Genomic DNA, 26362 nt, shown 5'->3' with positions numbered 1-26362 from the left:
ACTCTCACAAGTACAGGTTTGTGATAAATTTAAGATCATACTATCAGATTAGGTAAGAATTCTCAAAACACAAGTGAAGAAATGAACTGGTTCATAGAGCTTCTCACCTAATATTCAGCAGAACAAGAATTAATTAAATACCATGGGAATTATGTGGCAGATTTTCATGCTGTGTTTTGATTTCATTTAAATCAAAATTGCTTTGCTGTCACAAAAGTCTTATCTTTTAAAATTTACTTTTCCCTTATTTTTTGTTGTTTGAATATGATATAATTTGGCTCTGTGTTCCCACCCAAATATCATTTTGATGAACTGTGGACTTTCAGTTAATGTATAATTTGGCTCTGTGTTCCCACCCAAGTATCATTTTGATGAACTGTGGACTTTCAGTTAATGTTGAAATGAGTTAAAACTTTGGAGGACTGTTGGGAAGGTATGATTGGTTTTGAAATATGAAGACATGAGATTTTGCAGGGACTTGGGGGTAGAATTATATAGTTGGGTTCTGTGTTCCCACCCAAATATCATCTTGAATTATGTTTTCATAATTCCCACATGTTATGGGAGAGACCTGGTGGGAGATGACTGAACCCTAGGGCTGGTTTTCCCTATACTTCTCTCATGGTAGTGAATAGATCTCATGAGCTCTGATGATTTTATCAGCAGTTTCCATTTTGGCATCTTCCTCATTTTCTCTTTGCCTACTGCCATCCATGTGAGACAGGACTTGATCCTTCTTGCCTTCTGCCATGATTCTCAGTCTTTCCCAGCCACATGGAACTGTCAGTCCAGTTAAACCTTTCTTTGTAAATTTCCCAGTCTCAGATATGTCTTTATTAGCATATGTGAAACCAGACTAATACAGAGTCCCTTCCTTTTTCTTACAAAGCAATCCATAGGAACATAATCTGCAGATTGCTGTAGCAAAGGCTTATGCTCTGGCAAGAATCCAGAGAAATTATTGGGTTTATGGACTATTGCTCAAAATCAGAAAACAACTCTACTAATGCCAATGTGTCTCTGTGTTCCTAACGTGAGTCATCCTGAAACCAAAAAGAAAAATGGAAAGTGACTCTTGATATTCTAGACATCACTATTATTTGCTTTCCTACATGCAATGGAAATAATACCCTGACTTTTCTAATCAATAACTTAATTGCTACCAAATATAGAAAATCTATCCAAGTGATGCCCACAAAAGGTATATTGTACTTTCAGGGATTGTTCACTCAATTCCTTGGTACTACTTAAGTGGCTAGAAAACATGTTTGTATGATGTTAATCTATTAAATCCCATAAGCTCCCTTTCCACTAAGTGTGGTCATGAACCTTCACAGAACCACTAGAAAAGTCCCTGCTCAAACACCATTTGATAGCCTTCTTTTCCATCCTCTGAGGAGCTATATGGAGTCTGTAGAGAAATTTCTATTTTATCTCCTTCTTCATACAGATTTTACTATTTGGCCTGGTTCAGTCCTGCCTTCTGAATAGCTTTCATTCAAAGTTCCCAGGAAGACCTCTCATAATAAGAAGCCAAAGTGGTCATTGACTGAAATTAGTACCAACCTCAAAATAGATGAACATATGTTAGGTTCTACTGAAGAAAAGTTCCAGTGGGATTCTTGGGTGGTAGTGAGGTGCTTGCTGTATGAAATTTAAAGCTAATTTGCAAAATGGGAAAAGTATTGGATCAGACCTCCCTGGGGCTCATATGGGTAGAAGCTACTCTCCAAAAGGTGGTTGAGAATATTTATGTTCGATAAAAACACTTAATGCATTAGAGTGCCTCTGTTCCCATGTTGGGGGCTCATGTGTGGTGCAGTAGGAAATGGAATGTTGCACTTATCTTTCCCCTGATTTTATTACCACAGAAAGCTTAATCAGAAAGGTGGCTGTTACTCCTAGTTCTCTAGACACTGCCATTAAATACATTAAAGAAATTTCTCAGATGGAAGAAACATATAATGTATTTATGGGGGCAGCTAATAGTTGGTTTGAAGGCATCCTAAATGGTGCATGGCAAGGTTGACTATTCCAAGGTTTCCTCTCACCCATGACCTACCCAAAGTTTTCTAATCTTTATTTACTTATTCATTTACTTACTAATGTGTCTATATTTATAGTGAGTCTCCAAGTTACTATGACTTGTATTACTGGGCTAAAGACAAAAATGAATATATTTGTAAGTAAGGCCATTTTACTACAAATCATGGTACTTAATTGCCATCATACCCTGAACAAAGACTATGACTCATTGGACTGCTGAACTATTTTTGTTGCCTGAATTTAGAACTGATTTTGATTTGTCATTTGCAGATACTTCTGTTAAGGAGTACACTTCAGTTTCTTAGTATTGTCCTTCTGATAGACATTATAATAGTCTCTCTGATGTTTCTCCTTAAGATTAAGTCTTAAGTGCTTGTGTGCAGCCTTCCTTTGTACACCAAGTGGTCTCATTATGGTAAACATAACACATGAAGAAAGCGTTAAAAAGTCATCCAACTAATTTGACATTGTTAATTGAGACTTCCATACCGACACCTAATAAGTCTATTATGATGGTGACAGAAAGGGTGTAAGTCCTCAAAATTGAAAGGCTGACTGAAAGGAGGAAATTGTTAAATTTAATTAAATTAGATTTGTTCTAAGGCATTTCTTTTAACATCATGTGGGAGAGAAATATTTAGACAAAGTTTGGCTTTGTTAAAAAGCATATTATATGAAAGAAAGGGTATCTGAAGCAGGTTTACCAAACTTTTAAACACACATTGGTTTGACTTATGTGTCTCAGCAGCTATTGTTTTTTAAATAAATGTGCATAGAGTTTTCCAAAAGCATCCATCTGACACTTTCAAATGTGTTTGGCAACTTTATTCACGTGCTTGGCAGGTTCTGTGCAGGAATAACTTAACTCCCCATGCATATGGCATTCCATTCTATATTGTTATGTGATTACAGGAAACAAATGAGTATCCTCTACACTATTTTCAGTGTTTTTTGTTTGCTTGTTTGCTTGTCTTCTTAAGATGGAGTCTCACTCTGTCATCCAGGCTGGAGTGCAGTGGCATGATATTGGCTCACTACAATCTCTGCCTCTTGGGTTTAAGTGATTCTCCTACTTCAGCCTCCTGAGTAGCTGGGATTACAGGTGCATGCCACCACACCTGGCTAATTTTTTGTATTTCTAGTAGAGAGGGGGTTTTACTGTGTCAGCCAGGATGGTCTCAATCTCCTGACCTCGTGATCCATTAGCCTTGGCCTCCCAATGTGCTGGGATTACAGGCATGAGACACTGTGCCCAGCCTATTTCATTGGGTACAAAAAAACATTAAGATACATATAGTGATAGCACAGATTTATCTATACTGTGGTACATATCATGTATAGCAAATATTTGTTCACTACCTCTCTCTTCACTACCACTACTTCAATTTGAAACATTATTATCATTACTGGAAATATGGGACTAACTACCTGATTCATCACTCACAGTCACTCCTGAATCCAGCACATCCACAGCTTTCACTGTCATTTTAACTTTACTTTTGCCTCGTCTTGACAGATTTCAAAAGTACTTCATGTTTCCTTCATCCCTGCTGAATCTGCCATTTGAAACTTTTTCCTACAAAGACTTAATTTACTATTCCTGTCTTGTCTCTATTCTCCACTTTGCAACTTCCTCTTCTGTGTTTTCTTCTCAACATAGCCTACCCTCTCCTTTTTATTAGCTTTTTTTTTGAGATGGAGTTTTGCTTTTGTTACCCAGGCTGGAATATAATGGCATGATCTCAGCTCACTTCAACCTCTGCCTCCTGGGTTCAAGTGATTCTCCTGCCTCAGCCTCCCAAACAGCTAGGACTCCAGGCATGCACCAGCACACCCGGCTAATTTTGTGTTTTTAGTAGAGTGGGGCTTTCACCATATTGCCCAGGCTGGTCTTGAACTCCTGACCTCAGGCGATCCACCCACCTAGGCCTCTCAAAGTGCTGGGATTATAGGCATGAGTCACTGTGCCCAGCCTCTATTGTCTTGCCACCATGCCCAGCCTCTGTTGTCTTGATTTTGTATCTTTCACCTGAAATCCAGACTTGCCTTTTGAAATTTAACCAATTCTTGATTTGTGCTTGATTCACATCAGATTGGAGAGTTCCAGAATGGAGTAAGACACTGAATTGAGTTTAAATATTCCATTTTTACAGGTCTGAGATGGGAATAAAATATCTGCATTTCAGAGCAATTGGAGAAGAGTGCCTGGAACAGTCATTGGTGGGGTTGCTCAGTTTTACCAGAAAAATTAAATGATGCATTTAAAAATTTTGTTTTTACTGTTATCCTTTATTCCCATTCTCCCACTTGCTCCCCAAAGTGGATTTCTGATGGATAGGGAAAGAAGAGTAGCTTCTGTTTGCATAATGTGCTAGTTTTAGTTCAACATTGATATAAGCTGGATCTTGACACAGAACATCCTGGTTTCAATGTCATTTTTTCATGGATATTTATGAATTCTCATTGAAGTTGTTGTCTTCAATTTTCTCAAGCCTAAAATAGAGAGTATCAATCTTAGCTTGCCTGGCTCTTAAATTGCTCAACTGAGGAAGTATATATATATAAAATGTTTGACACAGTATAAGTGTTCAATGGATATTTGTTAAAAAATAGTTAGCTGTCAGACAAAGTTAATATCTGTGTTTCTCATTGCTTCATTACTCTAAATTTTTGTGTAATTTGCAGAGTGCTGACCTGTAGTAAACAAACAGAGTTCAATATAATGGAAACGTTATTAAACTTGTGCTTGAGTTGTTCTAGCCTTTAGAGATTCTTCTGCCATTGTTACCAATGTTTCTCCAGGCAAATCCCTCAATTCCTAATTCTTAATTTTCTCATCTGTTGATCAAGGAAATTATATTTGTTTCTATGATCTCACATAAAGCAAAGATTTTACACTCATATTTTTAAAGTATATATTCTGTATAACTCCAGAACTGACAAAGGCAGCCAATATTTAATATATTATGACAATAGAAAACAAAGAAAATATAGTAATAAATGTACCAAAATAAAACTTATACAATTTATTGCTTTACATGCACTAATATCTTCCATACTTTCATTCAAACATCTACTATTTGTCAGATACTTTAACTAGTACTGAGGTTGAAAAACTAAACGTGGTTCCTGACCTTGAAGAGCATACAATGTAAGGTAATTGGAAAAGAAATTATGAGAGCCAAATTAAAGAAAAAGAAAAGGAGATATCAGGAAGATGTGATACAAAAACACACAGTTTTAATTAGATAAGAGGGATAAGTTCAAGAGATCTATGGTACAACTTGGTGACTGTAGTTAATAACAGTGTATAATACTTAAGAAAACGTGGCACATATACACCATGGAATACTATGCAGCCGATAAAAACAATGAGTTTGTGTCTTTTGTAGGGACATTGATGAATCTGGAAACCATCATTCTCAGCAAACTGATACAAGAACAAAAAACCAACCACTGTATATCCTCACTCATAGCTGGGTATTGAACAATGAGAACACATGGGCACAGGGAGGGAATGTCACCCATCTGGTGTTGGGGAGTGAGGGGTTAGAGGAGGGACAGTAGGGGGCAGGGAGGTTAGAAAGGGATAACACTGGGAGAAATGCCTAATGTAGGTGACAGGGGGATGGAGACAGCAAACCACCATGGCATGTGTGTACTTATGCAACAATCCTGCAAGATCTGCACATGTACCCCAGAACTTGAAGAACAATAAAAAGAATCAAAAGGCTTATAAAACAAACAAACAAAAAATCACTAAGAGTAGATTTTAAGTGTTCTCATGACAAAAAAATAAGCATGTGAGATAATGAATACATTAAATAAATTGATCTAGCCATTCCATTTTGTATATGTATTTCTTTCTTTTTTGTTTTTTTTTGAGATGGAGTCTCACTCTGTTGCCCAGGCTGGACTGCAGTGGCACCATGCCAGCTCACTGCAACCTAAGTCTCCTGGGTTCAAGCCATTCTCCTGCCTCACCCTCCTGAGTAGTTGGGATTACAGGTGCCCATCACCATGCCCAGCTAAATTTTTTTGTAATTTTATGGTTTCACTATGCTGGCCAGGCTAGTCTGGAACTCCTGACCTCAGATGATCTGCCTGTTTCAGCCTTGTAAAGTGTTGGGATTACAGGCATGAGCCATCTTGCCCGGCCTTGTATACATATTTCAAAACATGTTGTACAAAAAGACCCTACCTAGGTAATAAGGCTGGTGTGGGATGGAAATGTCCACAAGCAGAAGGAAAAGAAAAAGGAAAAGTCATGTAGGCAGAATTAGCTACCTAAATGCAAAGGAACTTCAAAGAATTTACGCTAGGGATAAGGTAACAACATGGTGCTTAGTAAGGCCATAGAGTTAGGCATTGGCCTGGAAATAAAGGTCTTTGGAACTTAAGAAGGTAGTTGAAGCTTATCTTGTATGTAAAACACAGAAGAGCCTTTGGTGTGGTCTGATTTGAATTTAAGAAAAATTTACATAGAAATGCAGAAGATGAAAAAAAAAAGCCACACAACTGGAAGCTTGCAATTATTTATATAAAATAATCACTAATATTTCTATAACATTAAGTATGTGCCAGGGAATTTCTAGGTAATTTATATATTAACCAATTTACAAGTGAAGGATATGAAACAGATATGTGCATATGTAAATGAAAACATGTTTCCTATATAATATGCTAATATTAGAGAAATTCTAACAGGAGATAATGTTGCCTCCCAAGAGAATAATGAATGGGGCACATTACCTTAATAAAATCAACCAAGCTGAGAGATAATCCTTGGCCTCACCTGGACAGAAATGAATGGATGGCTACTCATGGGACCAGGAGTGCCCTGATGCTACTCTGTGAGGGCCTCAATTTCTGATGATATTCCAATTTCAGTTCCAACTCCCAGGTATATTTACAGAAAATAAAGAAAGAAAGAAAAACATATGTTTCTTTAAGGTAATCTAAGCAAAACTTCAATTACAGTCAAATATTATATTTTGCCTCTTTGAAGTAAATCTGCATATCATTTTCAGTATGTTTTATGTTTTGATCTTCTAGTTTAAACTCTAAAGAGTATTTTTATTTTCCTCATTTCCCAGTTTTTAGGGACACTCTAATTTATTTTCCAAGAAATGAAAGGTCTAGAAATGTATCACTTGGATCATTATAGAAGATTTTATGCATCAATGTATTACACAATATTTTATTAGACAATGACTATCATGATATTTAAAATTGTAGAAAAATGCAGAAATACATTTTATGTATCTGATTTAATGAAAAATAAACGTTCTTGGGTGATGGTAGTAATGATAAAATGGAAAATTACAAGTTAATGAGGTCCAAGCAGATTTTTCTGGTAACCATTTCTGATCAATGGGTAGAATTTAAAGCCTCTTGAGAAGGGACTAATTTCATGTATTGACAATGTCAGATATTTTTCATTTTTGCTAATGCTGGCAATTTAAAGTATCTTTCCAGTGCAAGAGTGATGCAGAAACACTAAGAGTCATTTCTAAAAAATAGTATTAAAGGCTAGACGTTTCTTCAGGGGCATTTTCTAAATGTCTCAATTCTCAGGCCACATGCTTCTTTATTTTTCTATAATATTTTATTATGTGAAGTGAATATTCCTGAAAAAATTATGCTTTTTGAGTCAGGTCACTAATGCTTTATTTTTCTACCTATTCTCTGAAATTACTTTTGAAGGTTCAATCTCCATCTTCTTCTGACCTCTTGACTGTCATTTTAGATACCATCTCTCTCACAGGCTTCATCATTCCTTCTCTTTGTATCAATCAAAATATGCTAAGTTATGCTGTGGAGATAAACAACTCAATTCAGTATTGTAGTTGTCTGTAACAACATAGTTTTATTCCCCTCACAGTCCTTGGCCAGGAAGTGTCCACAGCAGTGGACACTTGCGACGGTGGGAGTGGCGTTACGTGGGGCAGGAGAGGTCAGGAACTCTGTTCCATATAATTATTTACACTCTACACCTCAGACCTATACCATGGGGAATATTGCTGGTTGATGTGGAGGAGCAAAAGAGCTGTGACCAGGCAGAACATGGCTCTCAAAGCACTTCCCTAAAATGACATCTTCCTTCAACTCAAGTTGCATTGCCTGAAACAAGTTAGGAGGCCAAGCCTATTCTCAATTAGGAGAAGAAGTTATCTTTCTAGCAACTACATAACACAATTTAGCCACATTTCAATGATACTCAAACTTCTATTTCTATTTTCAACCTTTTTTTTCAGCCCCAGTCCTGCCTTTCCCATTCTCAACTGGATACTTGCATTTTAATATCATACAAGTGCCTCAACCATTTATCATGTCAGAACCAGAATTCATAATCTCCTTCCAAAGTCAACTGGTCTCCAACATACATACATGTAATAATTTCAGAATAATGTTAAACACCTTGGCCATTTCCCATGTAATCACTCTTGTAAGCCCTGTTGATTATGCCTTTGAAATTTTTCTTATACTTAAACTTTTATTTTTATTTGCCCCTGGGTTTCTTTAGCTTAGACTTCATATCTGGTATGCTATTCTACATTTAATAGTATACAATGCAGGCAAATTGAAATAAGTTTCGACTGTGTCATTTTCTTTGCTCAGAAGCCTTTAGTGTCTCCTACTCCTTAAAAAATGTTATCTAAACTCATTAATCTGTAATATAAGACTGCCTAAGGATTACCATCCCCAATCTATCTTCCCTCACTTCCATGTATTCATAGTTTGTTCCATTCCAGTAAGAGAAGTTCTCACCTTCTGAACACTAAACACAATTCATATTTTTATATTCTTGCGTCTTACTCGTTCTTACATAATTTATACATTTTTTATTCCTCAGAGTGAGTTCTGTACAGGGACATTGCTCAATCCCTGGATAAGAGGAAGAAAAAGAACACTATGTTGTTTTTACGTGAGCATTATCAATTGCCTGACATTTCCAAAAGTACTTTTAAAACTACATTTCATGTGTTCCTTAGTAGAGTTTTATGAGGTGACTACAATTATCTTCATTTTATGCATGAAGAGAACTGCAGCTTTAAATAAAAAAATGATTAAAATAAGGGCCAGAATCCAAATATGGTTGATTCAAAGCCAGTCTGTACTTTCTATTTAATATTTAGAACTGTGTTGGATGCTCATTTGTCTAGTGAGTATATAACTTAGACTTAATCTCTTCCTTGAGTTGAACATTTTTCTAGGTGTAGAATAAACTGATTCTATCAGATGTGTTGATTGCCTTAAATCAAATTATTTCAGAGATAAGTAGGAAGATGGTCCTTGAACTCCTTGCCTTAAACGTGTGTACCTCCTTAGGTCTATTGTAAGCCTCTAAATGTAGTGTTTGCCAATCTATGTCATAGTGTTTACTTATCAAACATGATGACAACCTCAAAAAATTGAGACATCCTGTAATCTGCTTCTAACATTCTGTTTGTAAAGATTATCAGTAAGCAAAGATTATTTGAACTAAATAATATTTTTAAAATCAATAAAAATTTTTCATAGTGTCTAATATAAACAATATATAGATATATATAAAAGATACATTGAGATGTTCATACGAGATATATTATTAAATATTAGTATCAAAACTCTGAGAATTTCTCTCACTTTCAATAATTCCACACATCCCCCAAATATATGTATTTTAGTGGCATTGAAAAATATTCAAAAAATAATTGTAATGCCACACTGATTCACTATTTTTCATCTCTCAGCTGCTGCACATGAATTTCCACTGAAAAAAGCCAGAATTGTGTGAGGTACCAAAGGATGTTTTTCCAGATTTGATTATTTTTGGAAGGAAGATTAGTGTGGAAGAGGCCTAAAGGCAAATCTGCTCATACTAATCCAGAAATACACAAAATACCAGATACAAAAGGTTTAGAAAGTTCTATTTCTAGAATATATATGGTTGGTTAATTTATAAGTTAAGTATTCCTTAAAACTTTGGTGATTTTATTGGACTGTCTCCACTGTGAAAGGTAAACATTTCTACTTTGCTTTAGGTACTAAACAATCAAAGCTCACTCGGGTGCATTCTTTTTTTAAATCAAAGTCATTTTATAATTGATAATCAGTATTCAACAATACCAAATATCTAGTCTTCTATCCAAAGATCATCTAAAAATTGATATGACTTTCTATTTGAGAATCCTTTTACCTATGGCTGAAATATTATTTAATCATAAGTTACTTCTTGAATTGTGACTGAGCTTTAGAATTTTAGTCTAAATGAAGAAAACCAATTTATGAAAGAAAATCAATGCTGAGTACATACCTGAAATATGCAAAGATAAGTCCTTATTAATTAATTTGTAATAACAGCTAAACAGATTAAAACAAAAAAATTTTAATTGGGACTCTCTATTAATAAAATAGCCTGTGTACTTCAGCCCCTGACTGGCATAGTCTTCTTTATGTGTTTAATGTGCAAACTGCCTAGAGCAGAAGGAATAGATTTTAAAAGAAATCATTTTAACAGCAATAGAAAGAAATGGGGGAAAAAAATTAGACCCAACTAAAAGAGTCAACTATTAGTAAAAATTGGGCCTTACTCAGTTTTATTACTGTAATCTCTTTTAAACATTTCACTACCCCTCAGGAATGATTGGAGTACTTTTAACTGACTTTTAGAGCCTGCGCATAACTATGGCACCATCTATTTTCTTAACTTCCTATCTCTGTGACATCATCTAACGAACACACCCCACGAAAGATAGCTTCCTTGCCCTTGGATTTGGAGGAAGTATCCTGGGAGAGACCAAAGGGAGCTGTTCTTTCTGATTTTTGATTACTTGGAGTAAGTTCTGTTTTACATATTAACAAAAGAGGATGTAAAAATAGATCAGGTTGTCTAAAACAAAATGACCATTGACATAACTTTCCAGAGTGATTCAAAGAAAATGCAAATAGTAAAATATTTTACTTATGAAATCAATTGTCCAAGTATCTTACTGTTACTTCCTTAGTTATGTAATGAATATATCAGAAAGAGAGAGAGAGAGAATCCCACAATTCAGAGTTGTGATTTAGATATCTAATACAATTGTCATTCCTTATTTACGATTTTACTTTCTGTGGTTTCAGTTACCCATAGTCAATTACAGTTCAAAAATATTTAATGGGAAATTCCAGAAACAAACAATGCATAAGTTTTATACTGCACAGCATTGTGAGTAATGTGATGAAATCTCATGCTGTCCTGCTCCATCCCACCTGTCTTGAATCACTCCTTTGTCCAGTGGATTCAAGCTGTCTATGCTTCCTGGTACTTACTCACTTAGTAAACATCTCAGTTATCAGATTGACTGTCACAGTATTGCACTGCTTGTGTTCAAGTAACACTTACTAAATAAAAAGTGCAAGAATAGTAATGTGGTCTTATTGTTATAATTATTCTGTTTGATTATTAGTTATTGATGCTAACTTCTTACTGTGCCCAATTTATAAATTAAACTTTATCATAGATATGTACATACTTAAAAAAAGGAACAGGAGTATATGTAGGGTTTGGCAATACCTGCTGTTTCAGGCTTACACAAGGAATCTTGAAACCTTTCTCCCACAGATAAAAGGGGGCTCCTGTATTCCTCTGGCTCTGTTCAAGAACCAAAACAAATTGCAAAGGTAGCATTGTAAAATACCATTTTAAGTTCCGTATATTAGCTACCTGTGGCAAGCCAGAGAAAGACTGGATGGACCAACCTGTTAATACACATAATGAAGCCATTTTAATGTCAGTCATCCTGGTGAGAACAATCTGGAATCTGAAAATTGATCAACGATTGTATAGTTTCCAGTGTGTGTTTCATTTACCATCAACGTTAAAACAGCTTTAAAAAGAGGGAGCTGGAGTATGAGAAAGGGATACAGACAGAGGCTGACTGCAAGAGAAAAGAAGAGACAAAGAGAAATCAGACAGAGGCAAAGAAATGTGTATCAAACATGTGTGAGCACCACACCTGTGTAAATTCAAGAAGGTTCTAGAAAGCTATGAAGTCGAAATTCTCCTCAGTTTTGCCCCAAAGCAAAAGAAAATTGCTTTAGCCACTATCCCCCAAGTGCTCAAGGAATCTTTTTATAAATAGGTCCTTTGTGATTTGTATTAATCACCACATATGAAAGCTTTCAGTATGTAAAGTAAATTTCAAGGTGTTGAAGTAACTTCAGTATGCAGTGTGTTGCTTTTGGAGGAAAGCTGTCATTTTTTCATGGGTGCTGTCAAGCACAAGTTGTCAGTGTGAATAAAAGACTATAGGCCACTTATAAGAAAGAGAGCTTGAGGGTAAATGATGAGGGAACTTGGAGTTAAATTGCTGGGAGCCCTATTTTTTTAATTAGAAATTCCATCTAGTAGTTTCTACCCCACAGGGATACTGAGGTCAAATCTAGAGGAATGTGTTTATAAAATGACTGAAATTTGTAGGGTCAGGCTCAAATCAACATCAATAATTAAAAAAAAAACAGTTTGATTTGTGTCATTAATTGCGTTCTACAAGTTGACATCTCATGAGAATTTCTCACTCTCAAAGTTTTCCTCTGCCCTCCTACTTTGCTGTTTAAAGAGTGGTTAACACATAGCTGAAAAAGCCAACTGTGTTAGAAACCCACATGACTATACTTGTTAATGGGGAATAAGGTGTTTGGTCTGTGCGGGTAGAATGTGCCACTCAGACAAGCTCACACTACCCAAATGAAGCCAGTGGAGCCATCTCAGTTCATAACTTTCACACCACTCTGTGTTTTTCTTTGGGTTCTCTTAATTCAAAGTCTGTGATCTTTGGAAATGGTTTTGTTTTCCCATGATCTTAGTGGGGCTTCCTAGAGAGCAGTGGCTGGCAACCGTTCTCTTTCCCAGCCTCACTTGAACTCTTAACAAAAATCCTCTTGTAAAGATGCCAGTTCAAGGGTAGGATTAGGATATTTGTCCAGGAGACCTGGACTTTCTCAGTTTCACTTTATGAATTTAAGAAGGGCAAATTTCCTCCTGAGTTTTAGAGAAAATATTTTAATTCTCCTGTTGACTTTATGTGGAGATCCTTGAAGATAGCAAGGTAATTTTTTAAGTGCTGAAATATGGTATTACATGAAGATTCCTGTATATACCTCTGGATTTACTTTTCAGCTCTTGTCAATTCAACTTGGCCAAGATAACAACATTTCATATTCAAAGCAGTGTATCTGCTATGGGAACTCAGAAATTAAAGATTCACCAACTAAATGACTCTATCAACCAATCTTCAATGTAATATCTATGACAGAATGAATGATTAGCGTCTACAGTGATAATAGAGTTCTCTGAGCATTTTTAAAACATTCTATGACAAGCCACACAAAAGAAGATGAAATACTATGTCAACCTAGAACCTCTCCATATGGGTACATGAATATCATGACCACCTACACACAGAGGACGCTGCCACAATTTCATAGTATTCATCATCCAAGAAATCTATGTACTTAATCTTGAATGTATTTGCTAGTGCCAATCATCAATTCATCTTCTTCTGAAGAACATGAATTGATGATTGGCACTAGCAAATACTTCTGTATCCTTGTACATGTAAAAGCAAATTTCGTTGGCCTTTTTTCATTAGAGCACCATTTTCTACCATTTCAGTTCTCATCAGTGGAATGACAAGTGTTAATGATAATTCCATGGCTCATAATTATTATAAATTCTGTATAGCTAATAAAATATCAAATTATGTTCAATGCAATTTTAGAGAAAAATGTATTTCCTCTGCTCATTACTTGTTTTACATGTAAAAAAGAATGATTGAAAATAATAGCTGATTATGATGTAAGAAGATGTGAGAATATTTAAATCAACTATTTAAATAATGCATAGAATATGGTCACTCCACCCTAATTAATAGAAAAAACATAATCCAAACAAGTTGTGTGTATGTGTACAAGTGTGCATATTCCTTTTCCATCAGTGTAGACTCTATAAACTTAGTGATGCCATATAAATGAATAGGTACTGGTTAATTTTAAAAAATGAACCATGAGCCCCTTTTGCATCATCATGCCAAGCCAGCGCCTCGGCCTGGAAGTGGGCCACAGACTCTCAGCTTCGTCCACCACCTCCCGACCCTGGACCCCACAAAGTGAATGAGCTTCTGACCTTTGTGAAGATGTGTAAGCAGAATCCAAGCATTCTGCACACTGAGGAAATGCGCTTTCTGAGGGAGTGGGTGGAGAGTATGGGGGGTAAAATACCACCTGTTACTCAGAAAGCTAAATCAGAAGAAAATACCAAGGAAAAAAAACCTGATAGTAAGAAGGTAGAGGAAGACTTAAAGGCAGACGAACCATCAAGTGAAGAAAGTGATCTAGAAACTGATAATGAAGGTGTGATTGAACCAGACACTGACACCCCTCAAGAAATGGGAGATGAAAATGTGGAGATAACAGAAGAGATGATGGATCAGGCAAATGATAAGAAAGTGGCTGCTACTGAAGCCCTAAATGATGGTGAATTGCAGAAAGCCATTGACTTATTCACAGATGCCATCAAGCTGAATCCCCACTTGGCCATTTTGTATGCCAAGAGGGCCAATGTCTTCATCAGATTACAGAAGCCAAATGCTGCCATCCAAGACTGACAGAGCCATTGAAATAAATCCTGATTCAGCTCAGCCTTACAAGTGGCGAGGGAAAGCACACAGACTTCTAGGCCACTGGGAAGAAGCAGCCCATGATCTTGCCCTTGCCTGTAAATTGGATTATGATGAAGATGCGAGTGCAATGCTGAAAGAAGTTCAACCTAGGGCACAGAAAATTGCAGAACATCGGAGAAAGTATGAGCATAAATGTGAAGAGCGAGAGATCAAAGAAAGAATAGAAAGAGTTAAGAAGGCTCGAGGAGAGCATGAGAGAGCCCAGAGGGAGGAAGAAGCCAGATGACAGTCTGAAGCTCAGTATGGCTTTTTTCCAGGTGGCTTTCCTGGGGGAATGCCTGATGGTTTTCCTGGAGGAATGCCTGGAATGGGAGAGGGCATGCCTGGAATGGCCAGAATGCCTGGACTCAATGAAATTCTTAGTGATCCAGAGGTTCTTGCAGCCATGCAGGATCCAGAAGATATGGTGGCCTTCCAGGATGTGGCTCAGAACCCAGCAAATATGTCAACCCAAAGGTTACTCTTATCAGCAAATTGTCAGCCAAATTTGGAGATCAAGCATAATGCCTTTCTGATAAATAAAGCCTTGCTGAAGGAAAAGCAACCTAGATCACCTTATGGATGTCGCAATAATACAAACCAGTGTACCTTCTCATCAAGAGAGCTGGAGTGCTTTGAAGATAATCCCTACTCCTCTCCCCCAAATGCTGCTGAAGCATTTTACAGTGGTTTGCCATTAGGGTATTCATTCAGATAATGTTTTCCTACTAGGAATTACAAACTTTAAACACTTTTTAACTTTAAAAATATTTAAAACAAATTTAAAGGGTTTGTTAATTCTTATATTTTTCTTTACTAATCATTTTGGATTTTTTTTCTTTGAATTATTGGGCAGGGAAGATACTTAATATATAGAAGATTTTTACTCTAATTTGAGTGAAATAAAAGTTTATTAGTGCAAGGCAAACATAACTCATTTGAGGATAAAGTTTGTGTTGGATATGTGGTTCCTGAAGCATTGTGACTTGTCTTTTTAAATGCTTCATCTTTTTCTTTAAAGATTTATTTCAATAAAACTAATTGGGACCACCAGTATTTCAGTAGGACCTGGGTAGAGACTGGAAGTACTTGGCAGGGCAGTAGCAATCTTGCTGTGTTTTATATAATGTGCATCCTTGGGCAGGTTGTCCTTGAATCTTACACTGTGGTGAAGGGATGATTTTTTTTGTAATGCTGCAGTAGAGTTGGGGTACTTGGTTCTGTTCTTGTCTAGTATATCTAATAAATGTATCATATTATTTCCACATAGGGGAAATAAGGGAGTACTTTTCTTTTTATATTTCTATGCTTAAAATTCTCTTTTCTAGTCAAAAAATGCCCAACTCTGTGTCTGCTTTCTGCATGCTAAGGTTTTTCTCCCTGACTTTTCTTTGGCTAAAGACTGGCTTTTTCCACCAGTATCATCACTGCTATTATCATTAAGAGCATAATTATGCAAGCATATTTAATGCTGAGTTTAATTTAATATGTAATACATATGGTAATTGTAGGGTAATACCCACACCAACTGTAGTGTCTTACTTGGCCATGAGAATGCTTATTTAAGTTCCACTCTGGCAAAATCTTGCCATATCAAAAGATGGAAAGAGGGATTCCCTTTGGTGTTTGGTCTTCTACTTAGAAAATACCTATTGCAGTTAGAGTTTATCTTGTAGTATTCATCTTTGTATTTTGAAGATAATAAGGTTTGAATTAAACTGATATACACAGAGGGGAACCCATGTTTTTGATCCAATGTAAATTATACATGAGATAATCCACAGTTATTCATTGTGGAATTTTGAGACTATGAAAGACTCATTGTCTTTGTATTCAGCTCTTCCTTAAATAGTGTAACAATACCCCCACCTCTGCTTGCTTGCTTTCCCTTCCCTCCAATGATAAAGAAAATGGCAAATTTTCTGTTGTGCATTCAATTCTTATTTTAAATAAGACTAAGTATAGGCATTGTACCTCACATTGCTACATTTCTACCAATGTTTCAACTTAAAATGCTAGTGTTTAAAAACATTTTCAAGGGATAAGACCTTCTGTACTTTGCTTATTTGAAGAATCAGTGGTAGGAGCAGTGAAGTAAATTCTATGGAGTACATTTCTAAAATAGCACATTTCTGAAATCATAAATAAGTTTATTCAGGTTCTAACCCTTTGCTGTACACAAGCAGACAGAAATGCATCTGTTACATAAATGAGAAAAGGCTATTATGCTGATGGAGCATGCTTTTTAAATCCTTTAAAAACACTCACCATATAAACTTGCATTTGAGCTAGCATGTTCTTTTTGTTAGTGTGTGTTCTCCTTTCTCAGAATTGCCAGTGTGTACTTGGCTTAACTCAAGAACAGTTTTTTCTGGATTCCTTATTTGATTTATTTAACCTAATTATGTTCTGATATTGCAAATATTACCATAAGTGAGTAAAAGTAAATTTCCTCTTCTGAAAGTGTGTCCTGTGCTTTTAGATTTTTAAATTCCGCTATATAAAATACATGATTAATTTTCAACTCAAAAAAAAGAAAATGACCCATGTACATCAATTAACTTTGAAGTAATCTTTACATATATCAAAATATGTATGTGACATGTATTAATTATATGTTCAAGGTAATTATTCTATATTACAATACTTTATGCTCGTATCAACCTTTATTTCCAGACTTTATCTAAAAGAGAAATCACATACATTTCTTCACATATTTTACTCAGAAACCAGTGATCTTATATCACAGCATGGGCATAGCTAGTATTTGTTTTCCTCTTGCTTTTAGAGTTCATAAAATAGATTTATCTGTTACTTATATAATACATGTATATAACATAATTGAAAAAAGTATTTGAAAAAGATATGTGTGCTTTCCAAATTTGAAAGTCTGTACTTTCAATGATCCATTTGATTAAAATTACATGTGTGTGCATACATGTGAGGGGAAGGTTTTGTTTGTGGAGGTGTATGTGGACCTAGACATTTTTGGTATACAGTGTCATGAGAGTCTGCTAATGTATACTGTCACTTTTAGCAGCCATTGGAATTTATAATAGATCTTAGGAAAAGCAGTGCTGCCAAATGCCTGTTTTGGGAAATTGACCTAAAAAAAGAATGCTGATTTTTAAGAATGCAACCAAATAATTAAAATAATAAATCATTTTAATTTAATAATTAAAAACAAACAAACAGATTGGAAATCCCAGAAACAAACTTTTACAAACTATTTTGTTGTCATTGTTTGCAGCTTACTTGCCTTAAAAATATTGACATTGTTTTAAAATAGTAAACCACATATTTGACAAATATTAAGTGCATATAAAATAATGTGGAAGAATTATGTGTCATTAAATTAGAACTATATTTTTATTAAAACTGAAGGTTAATATTTATTTTAAGCTTTCTTGCAGCCAGGGTAAATATCGTAACATATGAGAAAAAATGACAACAACATTTAAAACATATTAGACACATATCTATATTTATGCTTTTAGCTGGCAAAGCACTGTCCGTAAATGTTATTTAATTTCTAGTTTAAATTAAACATATTTTTCTAGTCATCAAACTTATTTCTGTACTAAATCAAGGAGGAATTTGTTTTTTAAATCATGCTACATGTTGTTGAATAGACCTTTCTGCAAAAACTAATGTTTGCAGAATATATGGAAACCACTCTTCATCAGATGGTCTTTAAATTATTATGGCACGAAATGAAAACATAAGCAAAACCTCATTTTTTCTGATATTGGTAATGTTTCTTCTTTTACTTATTTTATTTTTTTTTGAGTTTTATTTCATTTTTAAAATTTATTTTTATATTTGCTTTTTCCTTCCAATTATTTTAGTTTCAGAGGGTACATATACAGTTTGGTTACATGAATAAATTCTGTGTTGCAGGGTTTGGTGCACAAATTATTTTGTGACCCAGGTAGTGAATGTAGTACCCAATAGTTTTTCAATCTGTATCCTCCTCCCACTCTCCACCCTTAAGTAGGTCCCAGTGTCTATTGTTCCCTTCTTTGTGTCCGTGTGTACTCAAGGTTTAGCATCCAGTTACAAGGGAGAACATACAGGATTTGGTTTTCTGTTTCTGAGTTAATTCACTTAGGATAATGGCCTCCACTGCATCTCTGCTGCTGCAAAGGACATAAATCCATTTTTTAAATGACTGTGTAGTATTCTTTGGTATATATGTACCACATTTTCTTTATCCAGTCTACTATTGATGGGCAACCTAGATGCTTATCTAGGTTGATTCCATGTTTTTGCTATTGTAAATTGTGCTGCAATGAACATGTAATGTGCATGTGTCTTTGTGGCAGAATAATTGATATTTCTTTGGGCATACACTCTAATAAAATTCTGTTTCATGTTTTTTGAGAAATCTCCAAATTACTTTCCTCAGTGGCTGAACTAATTTACATTCCCATCAGCAGTGTACAAGCATTCCCTTTCCTCTGCAATTCCTAACACATCTATTGTTTTTGACTTTTTTTTTTTTTTTTTTTTGAGACGGAGTTTCGCTCTTGTTACCCAGGCTGGAGTGCAAAGGTGCGATCTCTGCTCACCGCAACCGCCGCCTCCCAGGTTCAGGCAATTCTCCTGCCTCAGCCTCCCAAGTAGCTGGGATTACAGGCGCGCGCCACCATTCCCAGCTAATTTTTTGTATATTTTTTAGTAGAGACGGGGTTTCACCATGTTGACCAGGATGGTTGTTTTTGACTTTTTAATAATAGCCATTCTGACTTGTCTGTGATGGTATCTTATTTTGATTTGCCTTTCTCTAATGACTGGTGATGTTGAATCTTTTTTCATATGCTTGTTGGCTCTATGTATGTCTTGTTGCCGGTTTTTAATGGCGTTGTTTTCTGCTTGTTGAATTGTTTAATTTTCTAGTAGAGTCTAGATGTTAAACCTTTGTTGAATGCACAGTTTGTTACTATTTTCTCCTATTATGTAGGTTGTCTGTATACTCCCTTCATAGTTTATTTTGCTGTGCAGTAGCTCTTTAGTTTAATCACATCCCACTGGTCAATTTCTGTTTTTGTTGCAGTTGCTTTTGGAGACTTTGTCATGAAACCTTTGCCAGAGCCTATGCCCAGAGCGGTATTTCATAGGTTTCCTTCTAATGTTTTTAATAGTTTTAGGTTTTATATTTGAGTCTTTAACCCATAGAGTTAATTTTTATGTATGGTTAAATGAAGGAGTTCAATTTCAGTCTGTTGCATATGACTAACCAGTTATCCCAGCACTATTTATTGAATAGAGAATCCCTTCTTCATTGCTTGCTATTGTTGACTTTGCCAAAGAACAGATGGTTGTAGGTTTGCAGCTTTGTTTCTGGGTGCTCTAACCTGCTCCATTCATCTGTATATCTATTTTAGAAGTCCAGTGTGCCACCCATTGTGCCACAGAGCCACATCTTTAATTTGTGATCAGTCTTTCTCAAGATTTACCAATTCATTTAGTTATTGGTTATTGATTTTTATATTATTATTTTTCTGATTTATATTTCATTAACTTCTTGCCCTTTTGTATTTTATCTTTTTCCCTATACTTACTTTGGGTTTAATTTATTCTCTTTCAAATTCTTAAGGTTGGATCTCAGATTATTGAATTTCTTAGACCTTTCTTTTTAATAACTTATTAACTTAAATTATATATTTTCTTTTCAAATAGAAAATTTAGCTGCACCCTCAAAATATTTATTTGTTCAGTTTTTTTTTATTATCATGTAACTCAAAGCTACCTTGTGATTTCCTCTTTTTCCAATGGAATATGTAGAAGCGTGTCATTTTGCGCCAATATTTGGAGCTTTTCTAGTATTTTTTGATACCAATTTCTTATACATTTTGGTCAGAATATAATTTCCCCATAATTCTAGTTATTTTATATTTATTAAGAAATTGTTATGAAACACCATGAGGTCATTTTTTAAAAGCTCATCTCAGCCAGCCGTGGTAGCTCACACCTGCAATCCCAGCATTTTGGGAGGCCAACATGGGCTGATTGCCTGAAGTCAGGAGTTCAACATCAGTCTGGCCAGTATAGCAAAAACCTGTTTCTACTAAAAATACAAAAATTACCTGGGCATGGTGGCATGCATCTGTGATTCCAGCTATTCAGGAGAGTGAGGCAAGAGAACTGTTTTAACCTGGGAGGCAGAGGTTCCAGTGAGCTGAGATCATGACACTGCATTCTAGCCTGAGTGACAGAGCACGACTGATAAAGGAAAGAGAAAAAAAGCTCATCTCTACAAAAAAATGCAAGTAAAACAAATTAGTCAAGCATGGGGTTTTATTCCTATAGTACTATCTACTTGAGAGCCTGAGGTCTGAGGTGGGATGATTGCATGAGCCCAGGATTTTGAGGCTAAAGTGAGCTATGATTGCACACCAACCTGTGTGACAGAAAAAGACCCTGTCTCAGAAAAATAGAAAGAAATATATGTAGGTTATTATTTATAAATGCGAGTATCATTGAAACCAAGAAGAAAGAGACATTAAATCAAGGTAGGTGGTAGCACTATTCAAATATACTAAGTCTTCTTATTTTTCTTTTAGTTCTTTCGATTGCTGAAAGATGTTAAAATATCCCCCTAGGACTGTGGAATTAAGTAATGTCTCCCATTGTTTCTTTAAGTTTTAATTCCTGTATTTGAAGCTCTGTGATTAGTTACTTACATGTTTATGATTATTATGTTTTCCCTGACAATTTAACCTTTTCATCAATATAAAATGATCCCCATCTCCAAAAATATATTTTGCTTTAAAATCGACTTAATCTGATATGAATAGAGTGACTTCAGCCTTCTTATGATTACTGTTTGCATAGTATAACTTTTTATGTTCATAAATTTAAGTAGTTTGTGTCTTGATATTTAAAGTAGCATTCTTATAAGTAGCACGTATTTAAATCTTCCCTTTCGTGTGTGTATGTGCTATTTTCTAATCCATTCTGACAATCTTACATTCTAATTAAAGTGTTTTACCAATAACCATGTAATAAAGTTGCTCGGGTGCAGCTCCACTCTTGTATTATTTGTTTTCTATCCTGCCTCCCCTTTCTGTTCTGGTGCTGTTCTCTTTCTCTTTTGTTATTTGACATTTCCTTTAGAATATAATTTTAATTTTCTATCAACTTTTAAAACTTGGTTTATTTTATAATATTTTATTATTTAAGTTATGGATTAAAATATGCATTGTATCTTTTCATGTAAAATATATAAAACCTATAAATATATAGGTTCACAGCCCACATTATTTATGTTTTAGTGCATATACTGCTAATAAGTAAGTTATTAATCAAATCAGTCTCATTTATGTAGTTTATAAAATATATCATTTTTTATCTGCTAATTTCAAGATCTGCTCCTTTTTAATTTATTTATAGTTTTCAACAATTTAATAGTGATGTGCTGAGGCACAGCTTTTTTTGTATTTTTTTTTCATCGGTTTATTGTTTGTTAAGAATATTCTATGTGGAAACTTCTGACTTAAATCAAATTTAGACAATCCTCATACATTAGTTCTTTGTTTTTTTTTCTGGTCTATTTTCTCTTTTATTTTCCTTCTAGAGCTCTAATAACATGTATGTTAGACCATTTGATATTTTCTCAAAGGTCCCTGAGGCTCTCTTAATCATTTATAAGATTTATTATTCTGTTTTTCAGTTTATCTCCTAGTTCACTGAATTATCTATTACTTACATTGAACTGTTAAGTCCATCAGTAATACATTTTGTATATTTGTTTTATAGTTTTAGAATTTCTACTTAGTTTTTTTATATTACGTTATCTATATTTCTTCACTGAGATTTCCTATATTTTCATTCATGTAAGCATATTTTGCTTCACTTCACTGAAAGGAAGTATAATAGCCACTTTAAACACTTGTTTGCTAGTTCCAACAACTGGGCCGTTTCAAAGTCAGTTTAGACAAATTAGAAATGTACACTCTGTTTCTTGGGTAGAAGCCCATCTTAAACCCAATCTTATGTATTTAGTTTAGTTGATTTGAGACTGTATCATATATAGAGAGTTCAGGAGTCAATAATAGAATATGTGATCACCTCTCTGATTCTTTCCTTCTAGGAACTCCAGTACTTTCAGTAGCCATAGTTTCCCTGGATTCATTTTTCTGACTTCCTACCTCACAACACTGTAGTTATTCTACCAACAACAGCAGACCCTCTGCTTGTGCCATAAGCAAAAGACTGGGAGTTTTATTTGTACAAATCCCCTTCTCCAGTGTCTATACTCCCCACCAATCTGCCTTCTGTTGATCGTCGTCCAGTGTGGCTGTTGTTACTATTATGTCTAGATTGTATGATTGGTTTACCAATCATACATATTATCATTTGTATGATTGGTAGTTAACAAGACATAGTATTGAAGCTGATTCCAGATACTTAATATCATGATAATCTTAAAACATTGTTCATTTTCATCTAATAATGTGCATTTTAAACCAAATGTATGTTTATTGATATTCTAAAAATTATCAGTAATGATTCTGTAGTTAGGAATAAATTCTACAGTTGTTAATTAAATCAACACACCATTTGTTTAAAAACATGAGTGTTATTGGTACAGTCAGAACTTAACACTTCTGGATTATCATTATGTTCATTGCAACAAACACATATAACTATCAAGAGAAAACATAATGCAATTGTTGTGTTCAGCAACAATTATTATATTTATTTAATAGAGTAATACCGGTGAAGCATATAACCATATACTAATCAATAAATACTAATTTTAAAAAACAGAAAAACATTTGCTGTATCATAGATGGACCTTGCAATTATTAACACTGATCCATATTTTCACAGCTAGCTGAAGCAGCATAACATACTAACCTTTATATTTGTAAGACATTAATTTGATGTAAGTATAGCTTAGGTATCCAGAAATTTCCATTTGAAGATTAAACCTTAGCCTCATAGTGAGAGTTCCTCTTGGGGCCAGTACTACTCTATCAAATTATTGCCTATTCTAAGCCTTTTATCACTTTAAAAAAATGTTTATATTTTAAGAATTGTGATAGCTGGCTTTAATCAGTTTGCATTAATTGAGGGACCAAAAAGACTACTTTATATTCAGATGTAATGAATGTTCCTGAATGAACAAGATGGGGATAGCCTTTCCTGTACTTCCCTTCATTATTTTTCTGGAAGAAGTTAAAGCTGTTTATTAAATGTAACTGCAGTCACTGACTGTGATTGAAAGTAATTGGAATTAAATGTATATTCAAAACTATTTAATCCAGAAGGGAGCAGACAAGGGTATTTAAAATAAAGCTTCTGGCAGAATATATGATGACTTTAATGATCATTGTGCAGGAAAACAGGTGTCAGCCTGCTTCCGTTTCATTTACTTCCACCCCCTCCTCTTCCCTTCCCATTTGCTTTCCCTTTTCCCCAGCTTTTCGTGTGTATGTTTTGGTCTGTGAAGAGTAATTTGCTATTTTTAGGTTTGGGATAGGGGATGCCCGTAAACATTGGGAACCAAAGATGTGGGAAAACCTACTGTTCCCACTAGTATCCTTTTCTATTTTGTTGAGTAAGTTTCCTTGTGGTTTTATGCACAGATGGAATAAATGTATCTCCCATTTTCACACATATTAAGGTAGTAGGCCCCACAGGTTATACCCTCTGCAGGTGAAAATGATGGCAGCAAATAAATTTCTAAAAAATAATTAATCATTTGCTCCTAGAAGAAAACTTCCTGAAGTCTCGTTAACAACCTCACCAATGGTAGACTTGGATTATTTAGTAACATTAGACATTTTTGGTAATTCAGTTTTAATTTGGGAATCTCCTACACAAGTCCAAATATTTGGATAAATACAGAAAAGAAAACAAAAATAAAACTAGAAACATCATTCATAAAATTTTCAGGATCAATGTGCCAAGAACCTACCTGTGTTTCTGTTACTCTAGTGCAGATCCAGTTTACATTATTACTAAATAATTGGTCTCTAATCTTCTCCCCAAACAGGCCACATCTCCAAACAGTATTATACACTTAGGATCCAGGTGCTTTTCTGTACTTCAATTAATTTCCAAACCATTTTCCATAAATATCTTCTGACATTACTTGATCAGTCACAAATCATCAACAACTTCCTAGTATATTTAGAATCAGAACAATAATTGAAGACTTTGATGTTTCTGTCTTTAGAATTTGAGCTGCAAGAGTTCAGGAGGCATAAACAATTCACTCATTTACTTGCTTATTCATGAATGCCTCAGGCATTAACTGAGGGCCAACACTGTGACAGGCATTTTTTAGATATTAGAAGAGTGAAGAGAAAGTGACCAAATCAGGCAAAATTCCTTGTCTTTATAGAGAGGAAGGAGAAGATAAATGCAATAAACAAACAAGCAGGTTGACTTTATAGCATTTTAGAAGGTAATAATGGTATTCAGAAGCATCCAATAGAGAGAAGATGTCTTTGTGGGTGTTGAGAAATCAATTTTAAATAAAATGACTGGAGAATTCTTACTGAGATACTGCTCTTTATAATTCCTAAGGAAATCAGGGAAAAGAATGTGTGAATATGGGAGCATTTTACAGGAAAAGGGACTCAAGTATAAAGTTCTTAACCAAGGAGGCTAATTGTTACATTCTCAGAACAGCAAAGAGACCAACCTGACTGAAGGTGAGTGAGTGGTAAGCAAGAGAAGAGAGAGAGAGAGAGAGAGGAGAGATAAGCTGAGGGAGATAAGTAGGGCAAGATTTTGGCCACTGATAATGACTTTGACCTTGACTGTAAATGAGACCAGGAGTGATTGACAGGTTTCAAACAGAAGAGGGGCTTGGCCCAGATTACAGTATAAAATAATTCCTCTGGCTGTCCTTTTGTGAATTGAGTGGAGAGAGACAGGGACAAATCAGGAAGATTAGTTATCTATATGAGAGAAAAGTGGACACCTGGAATAAAGAGAAAGCAATACACAGGAGCAGATGTGAGTTTTGAAAATACAAACTTATTGCTACCAATTCAGGTAGGAGTAAATATTTAGAAAAGGTGGACTGCAAATGTTATAAAACTGTCAACATGGTATCAAAAGGCATCATGAAAGGCCTAGAATTGGTAAGTTATTAGTGTTGTTATTATTATCTGCCTGCTGTATCTCTATGTTGCTTTTCCCTATACCTCCAGATGCATTTTCCTTGGTCAACCCTTCATATAACAATTTTATGGCAGAAAGAATAGAAAGATAATTATCTTGTTGAAAAAGTCAAAACTTCTTTTATTCAAGCATGCTTGAACAAAATTTTTCTTTAATTTTTGATGGTTTAGAAAAAAGCAACTTTCTGTTTTACAACTTTCTCTGCAGTTCTTTGCCAGGCTGTCCTTGTTGCTGGTGTGAAGACTTCTGAAGCTCCAGCCCTTTAATTTCCCATTCTTGAACCCTAGGGAAATACACAGTCCCAAACACTGGTCCAACTTGACCTACTCCTCATTTTCTGGAGTTCCTCACTCTCACTCACCATTGCTACCACTGTGATAGTCCTCAGGGGCTGGATAAGCCTGGGTCACAAGGGTCATCTCCCAGAGAGAACAACCATGTTGCCCTCAGATATTTCTCTCTTGGAGTGAGTGGTTGTTGAGTCA

General features: G+C 35.1%; 1 pseudogene across 1 annotated transcript in view; it reads left to right on the top strand.

The window, feature by feature from the left end:
- LOC118144999 (hsc70-interacting protein pseudogene) overlaps nt 1–15475 on the top strand; it is a 49024-nt pseudogene extending 33549 nt beyond the window's left edge. The window contains exon 3 of the transcript XR_008474522.2: nt 4200–15475. The product of XR_008474522.2 is annotated as a hsc70-interacting protein pseudogene (transcript). The remainder of the gene's footprint in view (nt 1–4199) is intronic.
- The last annotated feature ends 10887 nt before the right edge of the window (nt 15476–26362 follow it).

This window comes from Callithrix jacchus, chromosome 8 (assembly GCF_049354715.1).
Source record: "Callithrix jacchus isolate 240 chromosome 8, calJac240_pri, whole genome shotgun sequence".
NCBI lineage: Eukaryota > Metazoa > Chordata > Mammalia > Primates > Cebidae > Callithrix > Callithrix jacchus.
The sequence above is the reverse complement of the archived record's forward strand: the minus strand, read 5'-3'. Positions and strand labels throughout refer to the sequence as shown.